General features: G+C 45.6%; 1 long non-coding RNA gene across 1 annotated transcript; it reads right to left on the reverse strand.

Annotated features, from left to right (window-relative positions):
• Window positions 1-10,466: 10,466 nt before the first annotated feature.
• On the reverse strand, window positions 10,467-11,706 carry LOC114058973. Its single transcript, XR_003571556.1, has 3 exons — window positions 11,619-11,706; window positions 11,506-11,543; window positions 10,467-10,700 (listed from the first exon to the last, which is right to left on the reverse strand). It is a non-coding gene; the product is annotated as an uncharacterized LOC114058973 (long non-coding RNA).

Genomic DNA, 11,706 nt, shown 5'->3' on the forward strand with positions numbered 1-11,706 from the left:
GAAGACGTAGTCAGTAAGGACAGGCCATCATAAGTAAAGGCACACGCAAATCTCACCATATATAAGTAGCTCTGTCTCCATTACATGCCAGATCCCAGAGCAGAACTCCTTTCTAGTTTTGATTCATGGCTGAAGTCGGTTCTCAACAACCAAGTCAGTAGAAGAATACGTAATGAAAGCCAAACGTAAAAAAATGTTTAGAAAAAGGCTGAATGTAGAAAATAAAAAGCCACACGTGCTTTAGACATTAACAGGTTTCATTAGTACCTCTCCCACAAGGAGATCAGCTTTGAAAAAAAAAGGTAAATATCATTGTTATTAAACCCCTAGAAAGCTAACATGAAACCACTTCTTAATTTTAATACATAAATGAACAACATTAGTCAGTTAGGGATATGTGAGCAGGAAAGTCCAGAACTAGCCTACTGTGGAAGGAAGGAGACCCAAAACAGAGACTGGAAACTCTAGAGGTAGAAGGCAGAAGAGAGATTAGACTGAAAAGAAGAACAGAAAGCAGAGAAACTGAGAAGGGCATTTTAAAGTGTGACCACAGACGTAAGCTGAAGGCTGACATTAACAAACCACATTATCTTGTGCTCGTCTGCTTACAACATCCCACTCTATCCCATTTTTGCTTCACGTTAAATGAAAAACAAGAGAACAGGGAAAACAATGCCAATTAAAATTTCTTTAGAACATGGAACCCTTGCACACAGTATTGTTACAATCATACTCAAGAACCGTACCAAGCCATGGTTTTTAGTAATTCAAATAGCAAACTGGATCTTAACACTATCGTGCACATTGTTCTATTCCATCCAAACATGTTTTTCTAACTTAATTTTCTTCACTTCATCAAATGAAAGATTTCTGGAAAGGAAGCAACAAGAATTTGCTCAAGATAAAAGTTAGCAAATCTGCTCCTAGACATATATCACAGAAGGAATAGAATGCTTTTCTTTTTTGTTTTAAAAAATGTATCTGACACATTGAATTCTGCAAAACAGACTGGAGTGACTTCACTGACAGAAGTATCCCAGTCTACCTGAAGTTAGAGAAAACCTTTGGAAAGAACAGATATTTAAAAAAGAAAACAGCAAACCATACTTCTTTTGAAGAACTCAAAGAATGTACAATGTTGTCACACTAACATGCATTATCTGTCACACTAACACGCGTGATCAAGTGTGGCTGCAAATATATTTTTACTCTTTACCGTTTGCAATGACAGAAACACTATCAATTAGCCTGATCACAGACAGCATCACTGCAGAGGACATTTAGTCCCAGTACTGAAAATTAAGAGGAATACAAGCCAGAGGAGACAGCCATGGAGGAGACTAGCTTTTTGCCATTACATTATGACTTTGTGTCATACTCATCTTTCTCTGCTTTCCCCAAAGCTCTGACTTTGTTCTGGTTTAATGTGTCTTCTATTCAAACAGGTCACTACACAGCTGGAATTACTGTCTATGAACGTGAAGTGAAAGAGTCGCTACTTTTATGGTTCGTGTTGAGCCCCATCGAGATCACCCCTAACTTCCCACCTTTTTCACCCTCCTTAATTCAAGGCCTTGGGGCCCAGCATCAAGAAGTGACACAGTGTTAGAGTCAGCTTCTCTCAGCCCACTTCTATCCAGTGTTCCAACTCTATATTTTCTGCAGGAAGAGAGTTCACTATACACCACAGAGCTTTTGCTACCAGGAACTTTAAAAATGGCCAACTAGTAAAACATTTGAACCTTGCAGAAGATCTTTAAGCATCAAATGGCCCAAAGTCCATTAACAAAAAGCTTAAGATGAGTTTAATGGAAGCTTGCTAACAGTGGTTTTGGTCAAATACATCTAAAAATCTCATTTCGCCCACCAGTGGCACTGTATGGTAGTTTTCACCAAAGTTCTCTTTGAAATATCATAGAGCAGAGATACCAAGTCAGCTTCTCTTGGAAAGACGGTGCTGCGACTCAACTCCACCATTTTCAGAAAGGTAGGTTAGTTTGTGGGCTTGTTCATAACTAGATCCTCTCAATCCTTTCACTTGCCTCTAGACAGGTGCCAATGGCTTGGAATTCACACTCTGGGGATGACTAGGTAGAGGAAAAGACACCATCTATCCCACTGATGATGTCCCAGGGAACATCTATTGCAACCAGAGGAAATCTGTCCCAGATAATTGAGCTGTTCCTAGTTCGAGCTCACTTGTGCAGCCATGTGTCCAGTCTAAGAAAATTCTCCTCCTTACAAACAAAGCTACTGCAGAATCACCGAGTTTCTCTCCATGAATGCAATTACTGAAGTAAACCATTTTCCTTGAGAACTGAAGCTGACATTACCATCAAAAATTATGGTAGAAGGCTGACGTAGTCTCTGCACGACGTTCCAACAGCCCCTATACCTCAGGGAAGGGTATACATCTGAAAAAACGTGAGATTTAAAAATGTTCCAACTTCTCCAAAAAATTACTATGTCCAGTATGCCCTAGAAAGCTGACTAGCAATTAGGAATTACAGGTATCACTATTCAACACACTGCTAGTTGTAAATTTTTCACTCTATCTATAGACAGAAATTAGTTTGTTTACTCTACCAGGGCTAGAAAACAAAACTCCCCAGGTGAACAGAAGTCAGTGGCTGAAGTGGTTAATCACTGAAGTGGCTAATTCTCCTAGTAGGAGAAGCTGCTTTTCTAAACTCTACTGATGTAAAAGCACAAAACAGTAAAAATGTAACATCAAGTACTCTGTATCGTATAATTTCAGCAAATCAATCAAGTTTTACATGTTGACCTACGAAATGAAGAACAAAAAGACTATGCACTAGAAAACTATTAAAATAGCTTGATTTCCTGAAATCCCAAGCACTGGAGGAGTTATATTAAGCAAATCTGCTATTTACGTTTTCTTAATTAGCGCTTTGCAAAGACTCTCTGGAAGAAACACACACCATGGTGCAAGCAACAAAGGGCATGAGATAATCACTGTGATGCTCCTGTACCCAGAAAACTTACAGTCAAAACTAGGTAATGATTTAATTATCATGCTATTTAGTAACAGTTTGAGTATTAGAATTGGATTTTTTTTCCAGAATTGTTTTTCAATAGGTTGCTCAGCCATGTCTGTCTTTGAACCTAGCCCTATACACTGAAGATGCAAGTGAGATGCCCAGACAAGAAAGCCGAACACGCTGCCCACGCCCAACTCTCACCCAGAGAGGTTCCCTGGCATCTAGCCCTGCTGCAAACAGACGCAGAGGTGCTACCAACCAGACTGACCTCAGGATTTGTCTGCCCACCCTGAATCCCAGGCATCCCACGTACTCACAGGTAAGTTGTCACAGTACCTAAAGCAACAGGTAGGTATCTTCTTTCAAATATCACTGCAATAGGTGACTGTATCATTGCCGTATAATGCTGCCATCACAGCCAGCCATAGACAACCAAATCCAAATCTCTGTCAGCAAGAGAGTGGAGAAATCCTCCCTAGGGTGCCTCAGGCAATATTAGTACAGTTCATCCAGCTGCTTGCTTATCCAACATCAGCTCAAGAGCTGTGGGGGCGGTAACTCTGGCAGAGGAAAGGCAGCAAATCGCTGAGGAAAAGTTGCATCTTCAGCCAGCACAGCTGCTTGAAAAATGAGCTATCTTGCTACACTCCTAGCCCCCAGGGGCCCAGTGCATGCTGACACACAGAGACCAGCCACCATAGCCACTTCTACACAGCAGACCACCGGCTAGAGCACTTGCCTAGGCTGTGAGAAGGCAACATCCAGTTCCCTCCCGGACCTAAAGGGGTCTAGAAAAACCATTGCCTACCTCCTGGGAGACAGCTGGAGCTAAACCTATGAGACATCCATTGTACGGCAGGGAATACATTACCTACTTTTATAACACTTAGCTAAAATATATGCATGGATTTGTTGTAACCCCACCTGGGATCTGAGACTAGAGGGAGTGCAGCAACATCACCAAAGTTACCACTTCTGCTACGCTCTCCCATCTCCGCTGCACATGGACTTGGGCTGACTGCAGAGCAACTGCTGAATTCCTAACTCACAGCCAACACTTGAACACACAATAATTTGTGTGTCTACAAAGATAGGCTAAGAAAGTTGGGACTGTTCAGCCTGGAGAAGAAAATATTGCGTGGAGACCTCATAGTAGCCTTCCAGTATCCAAAGGGGGCCTACAGAGAAGTTGGAGATGAATTCATTGAGAGCCGCAGCAATAGGACACCGAGTAATGGGTACAAACTGGAAGAGTGGAAATCTAGGTCAGATATTAGAAAGAAATTCTTTACTGTGAGGGTGGTGAGGCACTGGAGCAGGTGGTCCAGAGAAGCTGTGGATGCCCCATCCCTGGCAGTGTTCAAAGCCAGGCTGGATGGGGCTTTGAGCATCCTGGTCTGATGGGAGATGTCCCTGCCCATGGCAGGGGCTTTGGGCCTAGACGATCTTGAAGGTCCCTCCCAACCCGTCAACATGTCACGATTCTGTGATTCAGAACGCACGACTGCAAGCTGTCGCCGCTCGGGACCCGCTGTGCTGCCAGGCGAAGGCAGGGACACCATCACCTGCTGCCCGAACGCAGCTCGCCCCCCCTAAGAGGGATGAACCGCGGGAGGAAGAGGGGTGGGGGGGGAAGCTCCTCTGCGCCCAGCCCCGAGCGCCCCGAGGGAGCGGGGTCGCCAGCGCCGGCTGTTCCCGGGGCAGGCTGCCCCCTGACCGGGCGCGTCCGCACGCGCCCGCCGCTGGCACGGCCCTCCGGAAGGTTATTTATAGCTTGGCCCGGATACGCGCTGACGTCACGGAGCGCACCGCCCCCGTGCGTCAGCGTAAGGCGAACGTAATGGGAACGTGACACACGCACGGCGCGCGGGGGCTATTTATAGCCGGGAGAGGGCGGAGAGGGGAAAGGAAAAAAAACTTAAAAAAAAAGCTTAACAAAAAAAAAAAAAGGAAAAGGAAAGGGACGGTTGTTCTCTGTCCGCACGCGCTGAGGGAGGCAGGAGGGCGCGGGGGGAGCCGCGCGTGACGGGGGCGGGGAGGTGGCGGTCGCTGGCTGGCGGCGCGCGCGGGGGGATTCCCCCTCCTCCCTTTATCCCGACCACCCCCCCACCCCGGGAAACCCCCACCCCTACCCCTCCGCGGAAAATTAACGGCGTAAAAGAGTTTCCGGGAAGCAGGAGCAGCTCCTGCTCGGCTCTGGCGGGCCTGCTCCGCCGCCGGAGCCGCCGCTGCTCCCGCCGCCTGCGTGAGACGAGCGGCGGGGCCCGGGAGCCCCGCGGCAGCTCCAGAACGCCTCCCACCGCCACATCCCGGCGTGGGGGGGAGCAGGACTCCACCGCGGGGCCAGTGAGCCTCCCATGGGAAGGGCGCCGAGGAGGTGCCGTTCTGGCGGCGCGCTGTGCCCCGGAGCGGGAGCTTCCTCAGCCCCGTCTCTTTCCCAGCTTCCCAAAGTTGCCGAGAGGCTTCTCGGAATTTTTCCCCGCTTCGAGAACAGACACGAGGGCTCTGGAGCATCTCTCTTACAAGGAGAAACTGAGGGAGCTGGGCCTTTTTAGTCTGGAGGAAACTTAGAGGGGATCTCATCAGTGCATTTAAGTATCTCCGAGGCGGGTGCCAAGAGGACGGTGCCAGGCTCTTCCCGGTGGCGCCCTGCGACAGGACGAGGAGCAGTGGCCATAAACTAAAACACAAGAAGTTCCACCTCAACATAAAAAAGAACTTCTTTATGCTGAGGGTGGTAGAGCACTCGAACAGGCTGCCCAAGGAGGTCACGGAGTCTCCGAGCTCTCCGGAGATACTGCAAGCCCGCCCGGGCGCTTCCCTGCGCCACCTCCTCTAGGTGACCCTGCCTTGGCAGGGATCTCCGACGATGCCTTCCAAGCCGGGAGCGCCCCGGGTGTCCCGGGAAGCGGCGCGGGGACACCTGTTGGCGCCGCCACCGCCGTCACGCGGAGCTCAGCCGGGCGCGCGCGTCACGGGACCGGGCGCGCGTGCCGCCGCCGCAGCCGTCACCTGCCCGCGCCCCGCGGGGGACACGAGGGGGGGGGGCAGGGGGGGAGCCCCGGAGAAAGCGGGAAATGCAGGGTCCCTCCCCGAAGCGGCTCCCCGGTGAACGGTGGGGGAAAAAGGGGGTGAAAGCAAACAGTCCCAGCCGGCGCGTCCCGCCGCTGCTCTGCCTGGGAACCGCCGCTTAAGCTCAGTCCTGGCGGGGCACCGCCGCGCACGGCGCGGCAAAAGGGCAGCGTGTGGGTTTCGCCGGGTAGGTGGGGAAGCGGCGGCGGCGGCTCCGCCGGCGGAGTTTAAAAGGAGAAAAAAAGATAAACCCGAAAGCAGCGCGTGAGCAGAAATGAGAGATTAACGGAGCTTAATGGAGCGTGCTGGGGCCGCACGGACCCTGCAGGTAACGCGGAGCCCTCGAGAAAAGTTCGTAACGCGGCGAAGCAATTAAAGAACCAACCGGACAGCTAAAAAGGAACGGATCGTGAAATGTCACAATTTTTAATAAAAACCTATTTATGATAGTGTTTCAGGTTCTTGGCATTATTAAATACCATGCTAGGAACAGGTATAATGAATGATAGCTCGATGGTGTTACTTGTCTGTTGAAAACACAATACTGTGGCTTAAATTAAGAACAGCAGCATGGAAAATAAAGGGAATTGCCTAAACTCTTAAGGGTAGAAATAATGAAAATTTAGCTTTTGCTACTTCATCAGCAACAAAAAACAATAAAGCAGGGAAATATAATATGAAAATATATCTAATTTAGAACAGATGGCAGGAAGCTTTTTTTTGCCCCTTGCACGGAACCACAACTGCGCAGAACGATCAGTGGGGAATTTTGGTAGGGTGAAAACACCAGAGTTATTCTACCACTCAGCACATGAAAGATTTGGTGAAGGAAAGAGAAAATTGGAATGAAATTTATTTTTTAAATTGCCCAGAACTTCTAAATAGTTTCTCTTGCCAATTTTAACTGAAACATGACAAAGCTTTTGCCTCATCATCCCCAACAAATTTATTATAAAAATACAAAACATGTTCTAGTAAAAAATATGAGACTGTTCAAACGTTAATTCTCTTGTTGTGTGATGTTCCATTCCCTTCACGTAAGGCAGAGAATTGAGACTGGTCAAAACTATACAGGATGATGCTGACTTTAAGTAGTCTTTGCAAAGACCTTTGCTGGTCTTCTCAGTCAGAATCACGGGAATTAAAGAGAATCTATTACAACTTTGCTCCTTTGAAAACAGGGAGGTCCTTTTACTAGAGAAACACATGGAATCGTAAAACCATAGAGTGGTTGGGGTTGAAAGGGATCTTAAAGATTATCCAGTTCCAACCCCCTTGCCATGGGCAGGGACACCTTCCACTAGACCAGGTTGCTCAGAGCCCCTCCAAGCTGGCTTTGGACACTGCCAGCGTTGGGATATCTGTGCAGCGGTGAGCAACTCCACTGATTTTCAGTTCCACTGCAATGCTTCCTGTTTGCCTTTGCGAAGCTCAAGCACTCAGAGGATAACTTCAGCAGGCAGAAGAGGAGGCATGGAATTTCTCCTCTCTGCCTTCTCCCCTTCATCTCCATCATTGAGACGCATATCCTTTCTGTAATTTTGGATCTCTACTCTAGGTGCCCCAGAAGCAGTGATGGTTGTTTTCTAAAACTATGTTTAGATGGGTTTGACTGTCACTTCTTGGTATTTCAAATTTTTTGCTATTTGAACCACATCGCAATCTCCACCATAAGTTTTTATGTAGCTTGCAATTATAACATGAGACTGTCAAGTTCCTTGCCTCCTTGAAATGGGAGGGAACAGTCAATTTTCAAGACTGACTTCCCAAGACAATTGCAAGCTCAAATGATTTCCTGAAGAGTCTGAGGCAATAACATCCCCCTATGCTTTTCTCACAGCTTTTTCTGCAGAAATGACAACAGGCTCTTGCTCTTTGGTAGAAGAGCTAAGCTTCCCTAATGATCTGGTTTTGGCTGGGAAGAAGTTAATTTTCTTCCCAGTAGCTGACATAGTGCTGTGTTTTGGATTTAGGATGAGAATAATGTTGATAACACACTGATGTTTTGGTTGCTGCTGAGCAGTGCACACGCTAAGTTAGGGACTTACCAGTTTCTCGCACCAACCCACCAGTGAGTGGACTGGGAGTGCTCAAGAAGTTGGGAGGGGACACAGCCAGTACAGCTGACCCCAACTGACCAAAGAGACATTTTCCATACCATATGGCATCATGTTCAGCATATAGAGCTGGGGGAAAGCTGACTGGGGTGCGCTGCTTGGGAACAGGCTGAGCATCGGGCAGCAGGTGGTGAGCAACTGCATTGTGCATTGCTTGTTTTGTGTATTTCAATCAGCAGTGGTGATAGTAGTAGTAGTAGTAGTAGTAGTAGTAGTAGTAGTAGTACTTTCCCTTCCATTTCTCTCATATTAGACTGTCTTTATCTCAACACAATAACTTTACTTTTTTCCTCCAATCCTGCTGGGGAAGGGAGGTAGGGGAGGATGGGAAGTGTGAGCCAGCGGCTGTGTGGCGTTTAGCTACCTGCCAGGTTAAACCACAACACCTAAGCAGCACACCTGTGCTCAGCGCACTTTGCTCCTTTTGTTTGTAAGTTTGTTTTGGCACTCCTCACTCCCACCATCTCCAGAGGGCTGCACACAGGACTGTGTGTAACACAGCTCCAGGGATGACATTTCCAGCCCGCAAATGGGCTGCGGCAGCCATGACTTGCCAGTTTCATTCAAGTTTGGATTTCAAGATGATTTTCACAACTCCAAAGACTAGACTCTGAGCTCATTACCCTATTCCTGGAGCCAGGGCTGTAAGTTCAGGCCTAGAGTGCTTACACCACAATTTGTTCTTTTGTATAAGGGCAGGGGAGAGGAAATGGAACTGATTTCATCAGCTTACTCTAACAGTGTATCTCAGCTGATTCAGAGACGCCAGAAGGTTTAGACATGATTGAAGAAAGCTGATGCTTAAACTCTCTTAACCTGTGACGTGATACTAGTGCCCACTTCTGATCTTTAAGATATGATAAGCCTGAAAGAAATAGTCCAGATCCTCTCAGGTAAATGATTCATTTCTTTATGTAAGAGGCAAAAAAAGGAATCATTGCTATTGAGGGGTATGAGGCCTGTGCATTAGTAAGACATAAACCATAATAATAATAATTAGCTTTCATTTCTATGCCTTTATTTCCTAAACCCCCTGTTGTAATTTTACAGATGGGGAAACACAGTAGGCAGAGGTAAATGAAGATGCACAAAGGCAAAGGCCAGGACAGAGATGAAGCAAAAAGCGAACCTGGACAGTCAGTTGCCTTGGCAGCTGGGATTTCCCATTCCTCTCCTCAAACCCCCCATCCGACCACAGCTGAGGAAGTGCTTCCCCTTGGTTCTTGGAAATGGGCAGTTCAGATAGCACAGTAGTGAGAAGGCAAAGAGATAAAGAAGGAAATAGTACAAAAGAGAGCAAATGCAGTCCAAGAAGAGGTGAGAGAGACAGTAAATGAAACGCAACGCTCGGTGACATAGGTAAATAGTTTGGAGATCATCAGGAGCAAAACAAACAGGGTAACCGGAAAGACGATGTAATAAAAAGCAGATGAAAATAAAAAGGTACTGCTCACAGAAAGATATTAGAAAAAGTAAATAAATAACAAGTTGATGTTTTTGAGGAGCTATCCTTTGTCAACATAAACAGAAGGACTGCCAAAAAGGCAGTACCTGCAGAACAAGCCTAAATTATTATCTGATACAAATTGTTATTTTCTTTACAGTTGTGTTTGTGTAGTACTCCATGTGGTAAGTAAGAGACTCCTTAGGAATAAAGATTCACAATCCAGTCAAGAATTAAATTTAGAAATGAAGGGTTCAAAAGGAAGCCATAAAAATAACTTACAAAATAATAATGATGGTTGCTCTTATTTTATTAATTGCCATTATTTTATGACTTACAAGATGGAGGGGGAAATATTAGCTTTTTATTAAAAATATTAACTAATTATTAACTTATATAATTTTATGATATTTATAAAATATTATAAACCAGCCCCATGGCCTTGATTCTTTATTAAAATCCATCTCTCTGTAATGAATGTTACAGTCTTTGAGATATTTGCCTAGGGTAAGATGAGCTTGAGCTTTTTTTATTTTCTTCCCCTCTCTCTCATTTTTCTTCAAGTGAGCACAATCAAGTAAGATTGTCCCTTTGAAAGTATCAAGGCCAATGCAAAATGCAGTTCTTTTGTATCCATTATAAATCCAGTTTAAAGCTGCTTCATTATTACATAATTAATGTACTTAATTTAAGATCCCTCTGAATGCTCCTTCATCTCCTTATTTAATAATCTGCTATGCTCGCATGTCTGAACCTTGTCTGGTCCTGGCTTCTCCCATTCCTAATCAGCTCTTACGTGGGCAGCAGGAATTATGCTCTCAACAGCCTCTGCTTAATATGATCACAGTTCAGTCTGGGGGTTTGTCTAAAAGGCAGTAGTTCCATTTGTTAGTATGTGACCTCCTTTACGTTTAATTTTGGATCTCCACGAGCAAGAAAGAATCGTCTATTGTCTTATAAGCCAGGCAACGTGAACAGGCTGAGTCAGTCCAGGAATATTCAAGCCTCCCCATCTGTGGTATTGCAGAATTCCAGGGCAATTCCACCAGTTGGTGGAGCTTCTGTCTGGGAAAACAGAGCTATTGTGAACAAAGCATACTGTGCATATTTCTAACATTCATAAAAGACTGGGTTTGAATCATTTGAATCTTTCTGAAAATTTCTTCCTTTGGGGCAAAAATTTCCAATGCATGGCCTCAATCCAGTTACAGTCATTTGGAAAATCTGAGCATAAACCACACAACCATTTCTTCAACTAGCTGTGAAAAGAAAAGATAAACTTTTTGACTGTAAAAGTGTGACAGCAGGCTACATTAGATTGAGACTTAATTTAGTCAAGACTACAACTCAGTTTTGGCAAGGAGTAGGCTAAGATATGCCTTCTCCTCTTCCCCATCATGACCTCTATATGACAAGGACACCTTTCAAGCAAAGGAGGTGTAATGAGTTCGTCCTTCAGTTTGGAAACACAGCAGTGATAAACTGGGAGTCCTGACAACCTATTGTAGCACACTACCTTGCATCTAGAAACTTGCTGGCCTAACCATGTAAGGCAGCTGAGGCAGAGCTGCTGTTTTGGGCTATCAAACTCAGCTAAGAGTCATTTTGACCAGGATCACATTCTGTTTTCAACACTTTAATCGCATTGATCAGCGCCAGGAACTGTCGCATTTATTTTCTGAATTTTCCTCTGAAGGGCAAGATTCTGACTCAGACCTAAATCCAATGATGTTTTAGGATGACCAGATTAAAAACTGGTGTCCCGTTCAGTTTTTATAACTGTCCCATCCCCACAAGTTCAGAAATCCAAATTAATCATCTAAGTCTTTGCATGCTTGCAGGGTGAAAAAAGGGTATGAAACAGACTAACTGCAACAAGTTGATAGGGCCATATCCCAAATCCCACACCTCTGGAGCAAGGATACGTAGCTTAGGACTGCAGGAAGTCTCAGGGTATTAGAACCCTACATTGAAGATGCTCACCTGTGAGCTTTTTCAAAGACAGAGCTGGAAGGAGATGGATACTATCTTCTGTTGACTCTGTAGCTTTTTCAGTTACAGCACTTCCTTG

The sequence above is a fragment of the Empidonax traillii genome, unplaced genomic scaffold (genome assembly GCF_003031625.1).
Source record: "Empidonax traillii isolate 1590-97213 ecotype Southwest subspecies unplaced genomic scaffold, ASM303162v1 scaffold196:size3368384, whole genome shotgun sequence".
Lineage (NCBI taxonomy): Eukaryota > Metazoa > Chordata > Aves > Passeriformes > Tyrannidae > Empidonax > Empidonax traillii.